The following is a 21,511-nucleotide window of genomic DNA, read 5'->3' on the forward strand; positions in this document are numbered from 1 at the left end:
ACAAACATGTCTCTAAGGCCCTCCCAAATTACATCATTTTTTACACTTAGTCTGGAGTTCTTAGGCCACAAACTGCATTATTTAGCAATCTAACACCTGCTCAGAAACTTACAACAATGTAAGTCATTTCACATGTATACTCTAACAGAAACCAGACCAATAAAGCATATTCCACATCTAAATTCTGATCATAAACTTTAACCTTAAAACAATGGGTATGAAACCTTCATCCAGACTCACTGGAGCTGAATTCTAACATGAAAGGGTCACAACATGCTTCACTGGGCCAGAAGAGTGCAATGTTGTCACATATTTTGCAGTTCCACATTTCACAGTATTCTTTTACACTCAAGAAAACATGCCTGTATTTTACATTTATTTACAAATGCCAGAATTATATATCAAATTCTATTTGACTAGGCTGGCAGCCTTCGCCCATCTCTTCCCAATTGTCATATCTCCCCCCCTCCCCCTGGGAACTCAAGCAAGTTTTTCAAGTGCCCCTTGAGAAACATTGCTTGAGAGTGTCAGGTCTATCTGGGTGTACCTCACCCCATTCCTGGTCTTGAGAGCCCATCTGCATTGGCATTGCTACTCCCACTGCGGTGCTGCACTGACATATCATATGCTTGCAACCCCAGACTCCATCTTAGCAACTTGGCATTTTGCTGACTGGCTCTGTTTAACCATGTTAGAGGGTTGTGGTCTATCATCACAGTGAATTTTCTTCCATACAGATAAGGCTGAAGTTTTTGTAGTGCCTACACTATGGCTAGACATTCCTTTTCTACCTCTGCATAGCATTCCTCCCTGGGTTGGAGCCTATGACTGAGATAAACCACTGGGTGCTCTTCTCCCTCTGAAGAAATCTGGCTAAGTACAGCCCCCCCACCCCATAGTTTGAAGCATCCACCTGCACAACAAAGTCTTTGCTGTAGTCTGGACTGGCTAACACAGGGGGTCCTCCCAAAGCTTCCTTAAGCTTCTGAAATGCCTGCTCACATGCTGGGGTCCACACTACCTTATCTGGCCTGTTCTTCCTTGTCAGGTCTGTGAGGGTAGCAGCTATGGTACTATAATTAGGAACAAACTTTCTGTAGTACCTTGCTGTCCCTAAGAATGCCCTCACCTGCTTTTTGGTAACAGGTGCAGGCCATGCTTGAATAGCTTCCACTTTGGCAGGTTCTGGCCTTATCTTACCACTCCCCACTCTATGTCCTAGGTAGGAGACCTCTGCCATACCCACCTGACATTTTCTTGGCTTAGTGGTCAACCCTGCCCTCTGTAGTCTGCCCAGCCCCTCACTGACATGCCAAAGGTGCTGTTGCCAGGAATGGCTGTAGATAGCAATATCATCCATGTAAGCAAGGGCAAACCCTCCTGCTCCTGCTAAGATATGATCTACCAGCCGCTTGAAAGTAGCTGGGGCATTCTTCATCCCAAAGGGCATCTTTGTGAACTCATACAAGCCAAAAGGAGTCACAAAGGCTGATTTTTCTCTAGCACTGGGAGTCAAGGGCACCTGCCAGTAACCCTTGGTAAGATCAATGGTTGCAAGATACTTAGCCCCACCCAGCTGCTCTAGGGTCTCATCTGTCCTAGGCATGCGGTAAGCATCTGCCTCTGTGTGACTATTTAATTTCCTGTAATCCACGCAGAACTTGGTGCTGCCATCCATCTTTGGCACCAACACCACTGGTGAGGCCCAGGGACTATTGGACTCTTGAATCACCCATAGTTCAAACATCTCCTGTACCTCCTCCCTCAGAGTCTGTTTGACTCTCTTAAGCACCCTATAAGGGGTCTGCCTGATAGGCCTTTGAGGTCCTGTATCCACCTGGTTCTGCACCAGGTGGGTGTTCCCTGGTTTCCCAGTGAACATGCCCCCAAACTCCTGGAACACTGCTTGTATTTCTCGAACCAGGGTAGGAGATAGCTACTGGGACACTGCAACCCCTTCCACTGAGGTGTCAGCCCGAGCCTCACTGAGGAGATCAGTCACAAGATCTCTCTCAGACTCCTCCTGTAATCCACTGCAAATGCTCAGCACAAGGGCCTCCCTATCATGGTAAGGTTTCATCATGTTAACATGGTACAATTTGAACCCCTGCCTTCTGCCTAGCAGTTCCACCATGTAGTTAACATCACTTACCTTTCTTACCACCTTGTAGGGTCCCTCCCAAGCTGCTTGCAACTTGTTGTGTCTGACAGGAATAAGAATCATCACCTGCTGTCCTACAGCATACTCTCTAGCTCGAGCATTCCTGTCATACCACACCTTTTTCTGTTGCTGGGCTTCTGCTAGGTTCTCCTTGGCCAAGCCTATGAGTTCCCTGAGCCTTGTTCTGAAGGTTAGGATGTATGCCACAACAGACTCCTTGTGAGACTCACACTTACCTTCCCACTCATCTCGAATTAAATCTAGAGGTCCACCTCACCCTATGCCCATACAGCAACTCAAAGGGTGAAAAACCTGTGGATTCCTGGGGAACCTCTCTGTAAGCAAACAACAGATGGGGCAAATATTTGTCCCACTCCCTCTTAAACTGATCTGCAAATGCCCGTACATGGATTTGATTGTAGAGTTTAACCTCTCAACAAGACCATTAGTCTGTGGATGGTAGGGGGTGGTCTTCATGTGCTTCACCCCACAAGACTTCCACAGACAAGCCAGCAGGTCTGACATAAAATTGGCACCTCTGTCAGACAGTATTTCCTTTGGGAAACCTACCCTGCTGAAAATCTCTAGTAAAGCATTTGCCATCTTCTCAGCCTCAATGGAGGACAAAGCCACTGCCTCAGAGTATTAGCATAATCCACTATCAATCAGATATACTTTTTCCCTGTGGAACTTGGGGTACTCAGAGGACCCACAATATCCATAGCTACCCTCTGAAATGGCTCCTCAATCACAGGCAAAGGCATCAGAGACGCTCTCACCTTGTCTCCTGCCTTGCTAACTTTTGGCACTGCTCACAGGTCCTGCAGTACCCTGTTACATCTCTGGAAATTCCAGGCCAATAGAAGTTTTGCATAATATGCCACTTTGTACGTTTTATGCCCACATGATCTGCAAAAGGAATATCATGGGCTATGGCTAGAAGCACCAGACGGTAAGCTCTAGGCGCTACCAACTGCTGTACTCTCTCACCTTCTAACCCTCCCTCAGGGGTCCACTCTCTATACAGTAACCCTTTGTTCCAGTATACAGATTCCCCCTTCCCTTGAGAATCAGGTGCCTCCCCAGCTACCTGCCTCAGGCCTTGCAATGTAGGGTCTGAGAGCTGAGCCTGTCTCAAGTCTCTCCTTGTAACCCTTCCCAGCTTCCCTTCCACAGGAAATCTGGCATCCTCTGATAGCGGTGCCTCACTGTCAACCTGAGTACTACTACTCACCTCTACCTTTGCAGTTACCCTGTCCAAGGGAACATCAGTACCCATAAGCAGCTGGCTCACATTCAGTCTCACTGCTACAGTGTAGCTCACTCTCTGAAGTAACCATCTCAGCAGTCCTGGCTTCAAGTATGCAGTCTGTCTGGGTCTCCCCCAGGCTACCAGACCCACATGCTTGTCTCCTAGCCTCACTGCATGTAACTGCATAAGTACATAGTACTGCCTCATCCAAATACTTTCCTCTCAGGACATCTGCAGGATGGTAGTTCCATACCCCTGTTGTCTCAAGACAACCCACTATTGGCATTTTGTCTTTCCCACTTACTGGCTCCCTCACCTTTGGTTCCCCACCTTGCCTCCGTAGACACCTGTATGGCACATGGCCCCACTGGTTGCATTCAAAACATTTAACCTTAGCTCTTGGATGTGTACCTGGACTAGTGGCTTCCCCTGCTACTGGCGGATTCTGTTTGGGCAGTCTGTGCTGCCCATTATAGTTTCCTTTAGACCCATGAGCAGTACTGTGAGTCCCCTTCCTGTGCAGGGCTGGCCTGCTGGCCAGGTATAGGTCTCCCACCTTCTCCAACTCATCTGTAGTAGCACATTGTCTATCAGCTAACCAGATCCTCATGTCCTCAGACAAAGTGCTAATGGCTTGTTCCCTCACCAAAAGGTCTACCAGCCCTTCAAAAGTGGGTACCTGACATCCACTCACCCAGATATGAAAATAAGTGCTCAGTCCAACAACATATTGACATGCATTTTCATCTGCCTTGCGTCTATACTCATGAAACTTTTTCCTATACATTTCAGGTGTTAGCTTAAAACATTCCAACAAGTGTCTTTTTACAGCAGTATAATCAAAATAGTCAGTGTCATGCATTTCTGCTAAAGAAGTTACAGCTTTACCATGGAGTAAGGGGGTCAGGAACCGTACCCAGAGCCCTTGGACAAGTTCATGCTGTTTACATACCTGCTCAAATAAATGAATGAAGCTATCAAAATTATTCCCCTCTTTAAACTGTGTAAGAAATTTACTGACATTTTGTGCTTCTGGGGTCCGGTTACTCCCTTCCCCATTACCTCCATGACTCTAGTGATGAGTCAGCATTTCCCACTCATGCCTCCTCTGCTGTTCATTTTCCTAATCTTGTAGACTCCTCATTTTCTCGGCTGCTTCTAGTTCCATATGCCTGGCCTCCAACTCGTCTCTTTAGCTCCAGATGGATTTTTAAGTCCACTGGAGAAAGGTTGAGCTGTCCATTCTCCGAGGATATTGTATCTCCACTGTCAATCTGATTGTCCTCCAGGCTGCTGTTTTCTGATGCAGCTGTAACCAAGGCTGCAATAAGGTCTACTTTAGTCAGGTTTCCATGCACCAGTCCCCTAGCCTGGCACATCTCCACCAGCTGGCTCCTTGTCAGCTTTCCATACTCCTCTGCTGACGTGCTGCCTGCTCACCCTGACTAACACTAAGCTAACAAAAGAAATAAAACAACTGTGATCTGAACACTGAGTATACACTGTGTGGCTGTTTTAGAGTACAAAACACTTTTAGAGATCACTGTACATAAGCTACAGGAATTTGCTCTACCCACACCACTGCAAGCCAATTAGTATGTGAAGTAGATCCCACCACTGCCAAACACTTGTGACGACCATGCCCTGGCCCAGCAATCAAGGAGCCTCAGTCATCACCACTAACACCATGGAGGTTGTCTCATAGAAGAGACGAAAGAATAACTAATACACACAGTAAAGTACAATTTCCCTTAAGTGCACACAGAGATCACAGTCAGTCTGGGGCTGGTTGCTCCTTTGCTCACCAGGTCCCCAATAAGACTCCCCACTGGCACAGCTATAGGGTCCTGGTCTCAGCCTAACTGGGCAAGCTAAAACCTCCAGTACCCTCTCTGTCTAACCAGTGCCTCATGTCTCTGCCCAGGTAGCTGATACACACACACACACACACACACACACACACACACACACACACACACACACACACACACACACACACACACACACACACACACACTTTGAGAAGAGGTTATACAACCACACAGACTTTCCTGGGAAAAGGCTGGCACAGGTTCTCCAGCTCTGCCCTTATTACCCAGACCACCCAGTTAATTGTCAGCTACTAAAAGGCCCTTAAAAGGGTGTCCAATTATTACTGTGCAATATTATTATCCAATGGTAATGTAACTATTCAGTTTATGCTTATTGGAAGGGCTTAGACAGTAAACTCTATAAGTATATCATGTACTCTAAAGCATAATTTATCTCTACATAAACCAGCCACAGGTAGTAGGTTTTAAAAATATTTAATAATAAATAATTAAAACACAAGACAAAACTACTACACCACAGAGATATCTAAGAGTTCAGAGATCACACAGAAACTTAAAATAATACAGTAGGACAGGCCTGATTTCAAAGAAAAATACCTAATTAATCTTTACTAGCTTTAACTATTCCTACAAGAAATCACAATGCTAAAACGCACGTGTGAGCATAAGGCAGAGTGATGAGTTAGATATCCAAGATTAAAATGCTCCCAGTCTCTTATTAGAAATAGTATTTAAACATTACTAACAAACATGTCTCTAAGGCCCTCCCAAATTACATAATTTTTGACACTTAGTCTGGAGTTCTCAAGCCACAAATTGCATTATTTAGCAATCTAACAACTGCTCAGAAACTTACAACAATATAAGTCATTTCACATGTATACTCTAACAGAAATCAGAGCAATAAAGCACATTCCACATTTATATTCTGGTCATAAACTTTAGCCTTAAAACAATGGGCATGAAACCTTCATCCAGACTCATTGGAGCCAAATTCTAACATGAAAGGGTCACAACATACTTCACTGGGCCAGTAGAGTGCAATGTTGTCACATATTTTGCAGTTCCACATTTCACAGTATTCTTTTACACTCAAGAAAACATGCCTGTATTTTACATTTATTATCAAGAAAACATGCCTGTATTTTACATTTATTTACAAATGTCAGAATTATATATCAAATTCCATCTCTCCCCAATCATTACAGGGACTTACCCCTCCGCATAAAAAGATTTGTTGCGCTTTTCATGTTTTTCTGACTTACTAATTCGCATTGAACAGTTGGCTAAAAGATGGTGCTTTTCATTTGTGTAAGTAAACATTGGTTAGAAGTGTCATAGGTTGTATGTCAGAAGCTTATTTTTATCTTTGTAGTTTCATATTTTGCATTTTCAGTACTGTGACCATCAGACATTAAAGGCTGTTTCATTTTCTTTTCTGTCATCATCTGTGGACCAGGGTTGAGATTTTAATTGCTGACAGACTGTAAACATGTATTTCATCATAAATACATTGAAAAATAGAGCTTTGAAGGGAAGATATTATTGTGAAATATTGCTCCACCTTGGATGGGCTGAAATAGAAGGATCAGCTGACACTATTTTCATCTAACAAAGGTTGTCAGTAAAGCATATCCCACACCTTGAAGAACAGTGGGGGATTATTAATTGGCCATTTTAGCAAATTGTATGCCTGCTATAAAGACATTATTTTTTTTGTGCTATGAAGAAAGCCTGGTGATCCATCTTAAAGCTGGTATTGTCAAGTCAGAATCAACAATTCTTTTTTCCTCTTTTAAAAATGACAGTAATGGTTAATACCTGCCTGAGGCAAGATTTCATGCTTCTTTTTTCTTATTCTTAGACTTATAGCCATGTTTTCTTTTTAAGGTGATGTAAATTATTCAGCATTACATAATCAAATCTAGAGTAAATAGAACTCATGCTATAGATGATAATAAACACATTATTATATAGTGCAAATGATTTGAATAATAAAATAGGGTAAAAAAAGAAAGTCTAGTCTTTAAGGCTCCTGAGAGCACCCCAGCACTGCCAGGTTATAACTCATACCATGTGTTTCAGCCCCAAAACTCAGACTGAAGCACAAAAGGAGGGGGAGTATCTATATTCAACAAAGATACCTACACCTCCAGGTTGGTGGCACTGCACAAAGCATCAGAAACCATCCATGTGCAACTAACAGTGGGCAAAACTGCCTTTCAGTTTGTAGCCTGCTACAGAACACCCTCCCTATTACAGGAACCCCACTTGGCATTCCTGAGAACACTGGAGAATATGAAGGTCTCTGCAAACACTGTGTTATTGGATGACTTCAACTACCCAAACATTGGTTGGGAAAACTACTCAAGCCCAAACACCCTCGCCCAACGGTTCCTTAAATTTATAAACTCTAACGCAATGGAACAACTGGTCACCACTCCCACAAGAGGGAACAACATATTGGACCTGGTCATCACCAACATGGGGACTCTACGTTCCACACCAGAGGTAAACCCCTCATTGGTAAGATCAGACCATAAACAAATTTCCCTGGACATCCATATCCCGCCCCCACCCCCAGCCAAGGAAATCACTGTAAAGAATTTCTCAAAAGCCAACTTTGCACTTCTCAAGACTGAGATGGAATCCTTCAAAGCCCCTGGGCCAGAGGATAATACAGCCCAATCCGCAGAATCCTTTACAAATGCATTCTATGAGCACCTGCAGGAATGCATGGATCGTGCTATCCCAAATAAAACCAAGAGTCACTCCTCCAAAAACAGGAGACCGGTCTGGTGGACCCCGGCCATAAATAAGCTATACAACAGAAGGAGGAAGCTACTACATGACAGAGTAAAATCCCAAAAAGGGAAGGCATCTCTGATCAGTATTAGCAAGAAACTTTGTTCTCTCATAAAATCATCAAAGGCCAGTTTTGAAAGAAAAATTGCCCTAGACGCTAAAGATAATCACAAGGCCTTCTTTAGTTATGTCAGGAACATGGGTGGAAACTCCCAGATAGGCTCTGAATTGTTGCATAACAGTACAAAATATACCGAACCTGCAAACATAGCCAACATCCTGGCAGACAGATTCAGCGCAAACTTCTCCCCCCCTTCCCACCCAAAGGAACAAATGCCTATCCCAACTGAATGTAACCTCCCTGACATCACAGATGCACAGGTGAAAGCTGCCCTCTCCAAAGCAAAAAACACAGCATCTATGGGACCAGACGGTGTCCCAGGCTGTGTCTTACACGAGCTCCAAGAAGAACTGAACCCTCACATTAAGTCACTGTTCAAACTTAGCCTTACTACAGGATATGTACCCAAAGAATGGCGTACAGCTACAGTGGTCCCACTCCACAAAGATGGTGCCACAACGGACCCCAGAAACTATCGCCCCATAAGCCTGACTAGTCTGGTCTGTAAAGCGATGGAGCGTATTACCATGGAACTCATAAACAAAGACATTGGGAGCCTCCAGACACTGGACCCTACCCAATTCGGCTTTGTTAAGGGCAGATCTTGCCTCTTAAACCTAGTTGATTTCTTTGAAACAGTTACCAAAGCCATAGATGAGGGCAAGGTAGTCCACACAGCCTACCTGGACCTCGCAAAAGCCTTCGACACAATACCCCACTCGGGCATCATAAATAAGCTTACCAGCTTAAATATCAACCCCTATATCACAAGATGGGTTGCATACTGGCTCAGAGATAGAACCCACATGGTCAGAATCGCAGGTGCCATGTCCAAATCCAAACCAGTTACAAGTGGCGTCCCACAGGGCTCAGTTCTGGGACCTCTCTTGTTCGGTATATACTTCTCTGAGGTTCAGGCTAACACGGGGGGATTATGGCTGACAAAGTTTGCAGATGACTGCAAACTTTGGCCTCAAACTAAATGCTAAAAAGTGCATAGTCATCCCCTTTGGGAAAAATAAGGTGCCCACAAATTACCACATAGGTGGTAATCCATTAAGTACGGAAGAAGTAATTAGAGATTTGGGGACAAACGTAGATAGTAATCTCTCCTTTGATAATCACATTGCCAAAGTGGTTAGAAAGACCTTCTATATAGCCCACCTTATCACGAAAGGGTTCGCATCTAGATCAAGAGAGGTCATTGTGCCCCTCTACTCGTCACTCATCAGGCCCATAATTGAGTACAATGCCCCTTTTGGGATGTACCTTACCAGACACCTGCAGCAACTGGAAAGACCCCAAAAGTACCTCACCAAGAGGATCATGGGCTACAAACAGATGTCCTATGCAGCTTGACTAAAGAAACTCCAGCTCTACTCAGTTGCTTACTGCCTACTCAAAGGTGATCTAGGCCTGACGTACAAAGCCATGTCAAACCCAGAATTAATGGACATGCTCCACCTAAAAAAATCCAAGTCCCTTAGAACTACACGATCCAGGGACCTAAACCTCAGCACAAAAATAAATAGGACATGCTGGAGGGACAGATTCATTTCCCAGAGGCTCCCCTCACTCTGGAATAGAATCCCAATTCATATTAGACATAGCCCCTCGCTGACCCTCTTCAAGCGAAATCTGGACGTGTGGATGAGAGATCGCAAATTCACCCCTGGGATCTCTTCTGTGTCCCTGCTAGACAGAGGCACAGTAAACTAATCTTAAAAGGGTACCTTCTGTGACCTACTTTAAAGAGGCACAGTGGGCTAATCTAATAGGGAGGCGGAAGCCAAATACACTCTGGCTAGGCTTATAAATGCCCTAGGGCAGATAGCCTAGTATCTACCTTTGAACCTATGAACCTATGACTTGTGAACTTTGATTTGCATACAGTGCTTGTTCATTATCAAACAGAATGAGAACAGATACTAACAGAATTTAATCTAGCTATTTATGAAAGTTACCTATAGCTAATTACTTCAAACAGTAAGCCAAATGGTCAACATGAAGCTATGTCACTTAATAAAAAAATAATAATAAGTTCTAGAGAGTTCAGTCTTGTCACCCAACTCATCTGGAGTATGAGCTATATTCTTGTGATTTATATGCTACTTATTGGACAGTGGATCACCCTCATCATTTGCCTTTTGGCCGATAAAGTTATAACAATAATTGCTACTATATATAATGAGGATGTTTTACTATTGAAGTCACACGGTTCCTTCATCGTGTTTGTTTTTCTAAGTGTGTAGCATGAACAGAAGTCCATTTGTTTTATGTAACCACATTTCAAGGTCCCCTACGGTCAGAACATGAAAAAAATGATATTTTTTTGAAGGTCTAATTAATCTAAACATGTCAGCAGCCCAATAACTACTTTTAATTTTTTTTCTAACAGTGAATACCCTCATTAGGGTAGGCATCCTATTGTGATCTTGTTTTCTTGGAAAGCTATTTTTTGAACACAGTGCACTGTGGGAGCAAAGGGGATGAAATTAGAATGCCCAAATATCTCCTTTTAGAATGAAATTCCATTAATTTGGATTGGAAGTAGTGAGGAATACTGTTAAATTTGAGAATCCTCAGTGCAAATGTCAGAGAATGTTTTGTAGCGTCTCTTGCATATTTGTTTTTGTTATCCCATTTGTAACTTCATTACCCTGGAATACGTTAATAATGCATTCTAACACTTACCCTATCCTACACCTAACCTTAAGAAAAACCCTTTCCATATCATTAACCCAACACAAAATAGTCAGGAACTAACAGACCACAAATAACAGCACACATGCACAACATTAAATCTATCCCCGTACCTAGCAATCACTCTAACCCTAACCTGCAAACATTGTACAAATGCTCACATTCCCTAATGCCAAAATTTTAACTTTTGGTACATCTGAAAGATTTGACATTAAAATCCAAGCCCAGACTTACCTTAACTGCATATAACTGACCTTCTTTCTTTTGATATCTAAAACATTTGACTATGTAAACAGTATTTCTCATGATGTTTATGTTGTTTATTCTGCTGACAAAGTGTAAGTTCAACAGAGTGAATGCATATTTATCTCTCTCTGTTCTACATACACACATATATAAAGTGTGTACTAGATCGACAATCCCCATGTACTGTGTGAACTCAGATTTAGAAAAACTAAGTAGCAGGGGGTTGTGAGGGTGCAGCCCCCCGCAAACAATTATGTTTTCTTTACATTTTCTATGGGCTGAGATTAATTCTCAGAGCATGCATAGCATATAGGTTCAGTACTACACTATGTTGAATGCAGAAATGTCGAATATGCTATTGTGGTGTCGTGTTTGTGACGTGGTGCGGTTTGTGGGTTTATCTGGGGTTTCAAGTAAGTGGTGTTTGTGTAAGGGCATTGGGTAGGGTTTTTAGTGTGTGTGAGTGTGTGTAGTGGTGTTTTTTGTTTGCTTGTGTGTTTAGTGCGACCTCGGAGTTAGAATATATAAGTAGAGGGGTAGTGGGTGCAGGGGGGCTTGCCCCCCTACTTATAGGTAGGGTAGGTGTGTTTGTGTGTTATGTTGTGTTTGTGTGTGTTATGTTTGTTTTAGTGTAGTTAGGTAGGTCTATGTGTGTGTGCTTGTTTGCGATTGTGCTATTCGTGGTTTTGGGTTTTCGGGTATGTGGGTTTTCCACTATTCAGTCTCAAAATACTGAAATTCAACATTTCAGTATTTCGAGATTGTCTAGTGAATCTATATATATATATATATATATATATATATATATATATACACATATATATATATATATATATATATATATATATATATAAAAGAATTTCCCATACTTCCTTTATAACATATCAGAATGGCTCTTACACTTCGTCTTCCTGCATATGAAAGAAAATTCTTAAATTAAGAAATCAATAGTTTAATTATTTCAAAATATACAGCCTGAAATTAGATATTTTCATCTCAAAATGTAAAATGCATTTAGAGTAGTTCTATATAAAAGATAGAATATTTCTAAGCAGTAAGTATTGCTTGAGGAATTTTTCAGAGAGGTTTGCATAAGGCATTTTTCACGTTTTTTCATGTTTGCTTGTGGCGGTGTTCTTGTATTTTTTTTTGCCACTTAAAACATGGATGGTACGTAATTACTTCTAGCATTTACATTACCTACAAAAAAATACATATCTTTGGAAATCAAAACATTGCCACAGTAGCATATTTTTGGGAAAGAAAACCTTGTCTCACTTCTGTCCATCACTCCAAAATACAAAAGATATTTTTAGCAAGTTGATTTTTTTTTTCACATTATGACAGACATGTGTTGTATTTAATGCATGACCATTTTGCAGGACAAGATAGCTGGTAACATACATAAGTAAACATGCTGGTTCAGTTTTATATATCATTCCACTTAGTATTCTGTGTTTTACTAAGAAACTGTTAGAGATGAAAGTAAGCAGGAATGTACAGGAATGGAGTTTATGTTCCATTTTACAATATGAACAGAACTTACATACTTCTTTCCGCTGGTATCCACAATTACTCAACAACCTAAAAGCTTTTGAAGCTGCAACATCAAACAAGTTGCTTTCATTGCAAAATGTAACCATCTGCCTGCCAGACGTCTTGTAAAATGTTATTTCTGTTTAGGTGTGCTCACTGATTTGATTTTGCTAAGATGCTTCAACAGATCTCAGAAGCATAAAATGGAAATGGGATTCAGTTTGATCCCTAACATTACCAGTTGTATGTCACACAAAAGGCATGACTTTGCATAGAAGGCAGGATATTCTCTATGGAAAGTGACAAAAGGTAGTAAAAACATTCTATATTTATTGAATATGTATTTACGTCTCATAGTGCAGTATTGAATATGGTACAAAAATGCAACAGTGACCCTCTTGGAACACAGTGCTTTTTTCTTATCCAGACTACAATGCAGCAGGGCTGTATAGCTTTGCTGATTATGACACAATATATGACTGTCATGCCCATATGTGTGTGTGTGTGTGTGTGTGTGTGTGTGTGTGTGTGTGTGTGTGTGTGTGTGTGCGTGTGTGTGTGTTGGCTCTAGATGACTGTCACTGTTGAAGTGATATTGCAAAAAAAAATAGAAAAAGGGGTTGTGGATAAATTGATATGCCTGTCCTACAAGAATATTAGCATTTCATAGGTATTAAACTGATTTATTCCAACCTTCTGTAATTTATATCTTGACAACTCTTTTATTACTGGTTATCCATTTTTCAGAAAGTTGGCCTGTGCATTCATTTTTGCAACTTTGGTGAAGCAGATATTTTTCCAATTGACATTTCATTAACTTGTCAGAAAAAAAAGGATTTTACAAAACAAGCTGATGTATATGATTTCTGTCATGTCATTTTTTTTTTTTTGGAAAATAACTCAGACTGATAAGAAATTTAGCTTGTTGATAGCATATAGCTTGAGCCTGAGGTTTTTGATGTGTTCAGTTATACATACTCACATACTTGTAGGTTGTCACACACTTGCTCGCTGCCACTTGCTTGAAAAAGCAAGTGCAAAGGCTCTGACTAGCCTGATGTCCAGTATATAACACTCACAATGCCTGACCCTATTTAATTTTATAGGACTCAGTTGGGACTATACAATTTTATAGGGTCACAACACCTGGCCCTATAAAATTGTATAACCCCTACATGACCCCAACTCTAACCCTAAAACTTTCAACCAGTTCCCAACCTGAATCCTTTCCTCTTACCCTAAACTCCAGTCTCCCTCCCTAACCCTAAACTTCTCCATCATTCCCCAAACATAAAACACCAAGTCCCCCTCCTTAAACGTAATTTCTACAACTGCTACTTAATCTTAAAACTCTTTTTCTGTTCCTTAACCCTAAAATGCCCCTCCCACTCCCTCACTATAGCTGTCACAATGTCCTTGCTTGAATAATGTTTGGGTATGGTGTGGTAGCTGCTTGCCCAAATTCATATTCAAGTTCGAGTGACAACCTGCACAAGCTGCAAGATGCTCAAGTCCCTGATTTGAGACTGTGGTTTTCAAGTGCTTGGGACTCCAGTGGTTGTAGTAGACCCTTCCAAACTTGTAAACTGTTCATGGTGCATGAACTTTTATTAAGCCTGCATTATACCTCTCAACTTTTTAGTGCACGAAATCTGGACAATGCATAAAATAATGAGGAGACAAAGGCCCCAAAATAAAGACAGAGTTTTTAAATATTACTATTATAGACTCAGAAAGTGTTAGAATAATGGGATTTGTGTTAGCATGTGTTTTTTGAAAGTTATGAAGTCTGAATCTCAAATGAATGTCATTATTTAGTGATTTCAGTCCTATGAGTAATACACCAAAAATATGAGACAAAAATCTGGACATTCTGCAAACGTCTGGGCAGTTGAGAGGTATGGCCCTGCATTTCCATGAATTTAATGAAATTATTTATCCTTGATTACCTAACATTTGGGTCTTTTTACAAGTTATGAAATGCACAAATGCTAAACAGGTAAGTAATCTGTCATGTAATGCCTAAAACAAGTACAAATATGTCATACAGTAAATAATTTATGTATAAACAAATGTAATCAGAGTGTAACTGACTCAAATATTTATTTAAAGGCATAAACTAAAAACAAATTAAGCCGTACAAAGGTAACATGCTATACATTATGTGTGCCTTCAAAATAATAATGCGTATCTATATAAAAGCTTTCTTGCATTAATGAAACAGTTAAAGTTGCATCCAGATTCAGGTCTGAATAAATAGTTAAAATTAATAACAGATACAGGAACTAATGAATCCTGAACACTAAAAAAACAAACAAAAAAAAAACAGATTCATGAACAGCTTTAATACTCTGAATACTGAATTTGCATTTCAGTTCTTTGTGGAGTGAAATAAGAAATTATATTGTAGAAATGCACTGTTTTTAAAGACATGTGAATATTGACTAGCACATTGTTAAAAACAGTCCAGTTTCCAAACACACACACACACACACACACACACACACACACACACACACACACACACAATGTGAAATAAAATAATGCATATACACTGAGGTATTGACATTGCTTGTTGTACTGCCCAAATCAAATTGTTTTGAGTCTTTTATGGAGCACTAACCTCACAATACATATATGCTCATTTAATTTCTTTTATTCTAATGTTGGTACCTGTGTTAATGAAAATATAACCAGCAACTGATCCTGTCTACATTCAGTAACTGGCATTCACATGCATCACTCACTAGGCTTCTTTATGGTAAACAATATTTTATTTATATTATTCATTGCAGATATAATTTAAGCTGAAATAACAAATGAACTACAAAAGAATTGCATGAATTATGAATAATTCAGTAAGTCAGCCAGAATATATAATTTTATCTGAAATGAACATTGAAGTACAGAAGAAGTGAACATATTATTGGTAATACATTGTCATTCTCAGAGGTCCCTATAATATATATATATACACGCACACACACACACACACACACACACACACACACACACACACACACACACACACACACACACACACAATAAATATATATATATATATATAAAACAGCATGAGTTATGGGCATTTTAATAATCTGTGCAATACAGTTCCTAAAAATCATCTTCATTGTTATACAAGTATTAATTTAATACATGTTGTTTTTTCTGTGATCTGCAATCTTGCATGTTTCTTCAGCTGAATTAACTTGACTTCATAACTTTAAAAACTAACTCTGAGGTTTGGCACACTTGAAGTATGGGGAAGAAGCCTTGTTTTTCATTTACAGTAAAGTATTTTATTTGAGCCCATTTTTCATTGAATGTTGAACTCTTCTGTATAATTAAGATATATAATTTTGCAACATTTTTGTTTAACAGGTTAAAATATCCCAAATAAATCCGGAAGATATGTTATGTTTTCAAAATCAGGTGGTTAAAAAACATTTGCACAAACTATGGAGGACCAACATATATGAATGGCACCTATCTTCGCACCTCGTTTTCACCGCCGGTCCTTCAATCTTCTTAAGTCCAGTATCTATACATCCTTCATCAAAACATGAGACCCAGATCTTTTAACCTACATTACTTCTCTCGCAGTTTTCTATCCTCTGTACTGTGAATCTTTGTAATTTTAATCTTCTATCTTCCCCATCTACTCTACTGGTGACTAAAAACAAAGCTATGTATTCAGGTTTAGGGGTAAAAAAAACAAAACAAATTAAAAACACCAAAAGCAGTGTCTGCAGAAGATCCATTTTTAATAATTTTAACATATTTGGCCCTACTTCTTCAGAATAATTAAAAAAAATGCATACTAGCACATCAGTCGTGTGGTCTATCCTTTCAACCAATAACAATAAAAAGTTAATTTTACAATCCCATCAACACTTATTAAAAAGCTTCACTTCATAAGCCTTCTTTCACTCAAAAACACTTTATAGTGCCATTAAATCCAGTGAATTTTCAGCTGCCACAATATGTCTTTAATTTCTAGTTTATTTTTACAGTTCCATCCCATATAGTATAATACAATACTATCAAAAACACAAAAATAAAACTTTTAAAACTGTGTACACTGATTACTGTACCTATATTAACATACAAATGCTTTTTATTCTTTTAAATAGTTTGCATGTTGTCATCCCAATATAATATGCTTTGCAATTAGTACAGGCTGCAATCTAAACAATTCCTTCAGAATTACAGTGAAAATATGAATTAATACTAATATTGCTCTTAAAATGCATAATATTAACAACTGGTCCTTCCAAAATGTAATTACAAGCTATGTAAGAACCACATTTAAAGGTACCACTACCTCTGTTCACAAACTAAAGTTATATATTTATTTATTTTTGACTGTACTGGTCAATAAGCTGTCTTCACCTATAGTCAGCCATTACCTTAATAGCATATCTTAGAGACTTCACATTCCCTATTGATGACATTATCCTGCTCCATTCCCACCTATAGGTTCATAGGTAGGTACCAGGCTATTGGCCCAAGGGCCTACGTAAGCCTAGCCAACAAGGTTCCCTGGCTTACGTCACCGAAGAAAGTTATTTTGCTGTGCCACTGTCAAGCAGAGACACAGAAGTGATCCCCGGGGTGTATTTCCTATTTCCCATCCACTCATCAAGATTTTTCTTGAAGAGTGCTAATGAAGAACTTTGCTTGACATAGATGGGTATCCTGTTCCAGAGTATGGGAAGTCTCTGGGACAAGAATCTATCTGTCCAGCATGTCCTGTTTATTGTGGTGACAAGGTTTAGGTCCCTAGAGCATGTAACTCAGAGGGATTGGGATTTCTTTAAGTGTAGCATGCCCAACAGCTCTGGGTTTGACATAGCTTTATATGTTAGGCAGAGATCACCTCGGAGTAGGCAATATGCTATGGAATAAAGCTGGAGTTTTTTGAGATGGTCAGTGTAGGGCATTTATTTGAGGCCAGTAATCCTCTTTGTGAGGTAATTCTGTGGCCTTTCCAGCTGCTGCAGATGTCTTGTGAGGTACATTCCAAAAGGGGCGTTGTACTCTATAATGGGTCTAATGAGTGTTGAGTAGCGGGGAACAATGGCCTCTTTTTTCCTGGATGAGAACCCTTTTATGATGAGGTGTGTCACATAGAAGGACTTCCTGACTACTGTGGCAATGTGACTATCAAAGGAGAGACTACTGTCCACCTGGGTCCCAAGGTCTCTTATCACACATTCAGTGTTAAGTAGATTGCTGCCTATGTGGTAGTTCATGGGTACAGAGTTTTTACCAAAGGGGATGACACTGCACTTTTTGGCATTAAGCTTGAAGCCATGGCTCTGACACCAGGCATCTGTCTGAGCGAGGCCCTTCTGTTGGATGCCCACATCATTTGGGGACTTGACTATGCCTCCTAGTTTGCAGTCATTTGCGAACTTCATTATCCAGAGGCCTTCTGTGGTAGCATGTACTTCAGAGAAGTAGACACCAAACAGGAAAGGTCCCAGGACTGAACCCTGTGGTACTCCACTTGTCACTGGTTTGAGGTCAGATTTGGAGTCTGCAACTTTTACAGTGTGGGTTCTGTCAGTGAGCCAGTTGGCAACCCTTCTTGTGACATAGGGATTTATACCTAGTTTAGTGAGTTTAGCTATAATTCCAGAATGGGGGATGGTGTTGAAAGCCTTGGCGAGGTCAGGATAGGCTGTATGAACCACCTTACCCTCATCTACGGCTTTGGTGAGTGCCTCAAAGAAGTCGATCAGGTTCAGGAGGCATGATCTGCCTTTCACAAACCTGAACTGGGTGGGATCTAGAGTTTGGAGGTTACGAATGTCTTTGTTTATGAGTTCCATGATGATACGTTCCATGGCCTTGCAGACCAGGCTCGTCAGGCTAATAGGCCGATTGTTCCCGGGATCAGTGGTGGCTCCCCCTTTGTGGAGTGGAATAACTGTTGCTGTGTGCCATTAACTGGGCATGAAGCCTGATGTGAGGCTATTATTGAACATGGTGCTTAAGTGGGGAGCCAGTTTGTTCTGAAGTTCGTGTAAAAGACAGCCTGGGATGTTATCCGGTCCCATGGATGCTGCGTTTTTGTCTTTAGAGAGTGCAGCTTTTACTTGTGTAGTTGTGATTACAGGGACTTTGCATTCTTCCTGTATAGATATGGGCCCTTTAAGGGGTGAGTGGGGGTAAAGTTACCACTGAACCTATCTGCCAGGATGTTGGCAATATCAGTCGGTTCTGTAATTTTCGTGCCATTATGCTGTAACTCAGAGCAGATCTGGGTGTTGCCATCAAAATTCTTGACATAGCTATAGAATTCTGTCCTTAGAATTAGTGGCAATTTTCTTTTCGTAGCTAGCTTTGGAGGATGTTATAAGGGATCTCATCTTCTTACTGAGGCTGACCGGGGAGCTCCTCCACTCATGGGATTTTACTCTTTTGCAACAGTTTCTTCCTTCTGTTGTACAGTTTGTTTGTGGCAGGAGACCACCAGATTGGCTTCCTTTTTTTGGAGGATAGTGTCTTGGTTCTGTTTGGGAAAGCATGATCCATGCACTCGTGTAAGTGCTTATAGAGTGCATTTGTGTAGGATTCAGCAGTTGCAACTGTATTGTCCATCTGCATGGGTGTCATGAAGTTCACCACTTCTGTCTTAAGAAGCATGAAGTTGGCTTTGGAGAAATTTTTTACCGTGGTTTCCTTAATGGTGGTTGGGGGTGGGATGTGAATATCAAGGGTGATTAGCTTATGGTCAGATCGGACCAATGAGGAATTAACTTCAGGTGTGAAACCCCGGTCACTCATATTGGTAATGACTAGGTCTAGGATATTGTTGCCCCTGGTAGGGCTGTGGATAAGTTGATCCAGGGCATTGGAGTTTATGAATTCCAGAAAGCGTTGAGCTAAGGAGTTGGTACACGAGTAGTTTTCCCAGTTAATAGTGGGATAGTGGAAGTCGCCCATTATCAGTTTCGTGTCCTTCCATGGTAACATTCACTTCTTCTGTTTTAAAGGTTGTCTGTGTAATGATGTTGTAGCACTAGGTGTTCAAATGATTTCTGCCTAATGTTTGTCCACATTTATTGCAATACTAAAACATTTTAGTTACTTCTCATTCTGCTCTTGTAATTGCATATATCACTGCAATCAAGATATGTAGCATACATTATACATGATATATTTCTACTACCTTCCATTCTTACCTTGGGATCTACCTGTAAACAGAAGTGTATATCACTGTGCCACTCTCAAATTTTGGTAATTACTCAACAGAAACAGAAACAGAATTAATATAACAAGTATAAAAATTATATGACAAGGAAAGGAAATAATGCTGTTTCTTTACAGCTCATTAATATTTGTTTTCAGTAGACCAGTTTATCTGTAGAAATTACATGTAAACATGGTAGAATGTTATTACAGTAATAGAGAAAAGCAAATAAAATATAGTGCAGCAGTGACTTAGCCCCTTTAAAATGTGGATAGACAACACAACTGTACTCCATAAAGAATACAATGTTTCAGCAAGCTATGTAAATATGCATCAGGATTTGTCCAATGAACAAGTTTTAACAATGTATATAAATATGCAACAGAGTTCATCAAGTCCAAAATAGTTCTGCTCAAGTTCTCATTCATTCCTTGAAGAATGCATCTTTAAGACGGATAGAAGGATGATGTTTAAGATGACCACAGACAGTTAATTTCCAAGCACTCTTATAAGCTTGTGAGCTTGAAAAGAATCTAAATGTTGACATTCTACAAACTGTTTGGCACTGCCCGTGTGTTCACAATTTATGGTCCCAAATTAGTACTAGAGTGCCACCTGTTCACAATGTATAGTCCCAGATTACAATTAGTAATGTTCATATCATACAAGAAAAAATGTCTTGGCAATAAACTGTATTAAATCTTAACTTAAAAAGTCTAACAAGAATTACTTTTTCACCAGTATAAGTATTACCACTTTGTTGAATTTTTTTTTTATTACTACACAATGGAACTCTTTTCAGGAAGTATATTTAAAAAAAAAATCTGCTACACAGAAATACCTTAATACATATACATTTTCTATTAAATTTAAGAACAAGTGTGATTATTTCAAATGCAGTTGGACAATCTTGTATCAAATCACCCAAACTCCTTAACTTCTACCTCAGTTGTATTTTTAGATATTTTTGTTCATCTATTAAGTTTACTTGGAGCCCTTTACATGCTGTCATACAAGACAACTTCTGTAACCTGACATCGTTTGATTATAGTTATGACTCTCTGCATCACTTTTTAGCCACCCGTAAGATTATTTACGCTTTGCTGGCTTTTTTGTACAGAAGGATAAATCCCTGACTACGACTCAGATGACCTAACATCAAATAACATTTTGGGTGTTGGAAGAATCAGGCCTGTGAAGATGTGTGAAAAGCGTTTGTCAGCTTGTCTGTCTGGAGGGTGGGGTTGGGGGGAGAGTGGTCCTAGTCGAGAACAAGGAGACATGTTTGGCAATCCCAAACCAGTGATGGTAGCCCTCATGTGTCTGCATGTGTGTCTATGTGCATTCATGTGTGTGTTTTTGTGGGAGCACACAGATGTAGGGGGAGGACATAGGATGCTCTTACAGTGACTTGGTTGCACACCTCAGCCTCTAGTGGTGGTTTTGGCATCAGAACAGATGCTTTCATTCCCATAATGCCAGTGATGACCCAAATCAGCCATGACTGCCTTCATGACAACCCCCCCCCCCCACACTGTTAACCTCAATGAGAAATACTAAGAATGAGGGAATGAATGAAATGGGCTGATGAAGGTAGACTTAGTGTTTAGTAGGTATAGTGGGAAAAATACAGGATAGATAATATTTATGTGTC

General features: G+C 40.3%; 1 protein-coding gene across 1 annotated transcript in view; it reads left to right on the top strand.

The window, feature by feature from the left end:
* The window catches only part of LOC122815258 (protein FAM180A-like), a 365,897-nt gene that overhangs the window by 340,802 nt on the left and 3,584 nt on the right, over window positions 1-21,511 (top strand). The gene's annotated exons all lie outside the window — the stretch shown is intronic.

This window comes from Protopterus annectens, chromosome 11.part0 (assembly GCF_019279795.1).
Source record: "Protopterus annectens isolate FY-2018-M chromosome 11.part0, PAN1.0, whole genome shotgun sequence".
Taxonomy (NCBI): Eukaryota; Metazoa; Chordata; order Ceratodontiformes; family Protopteridae; genus Protopterus; species Protopterus annectens.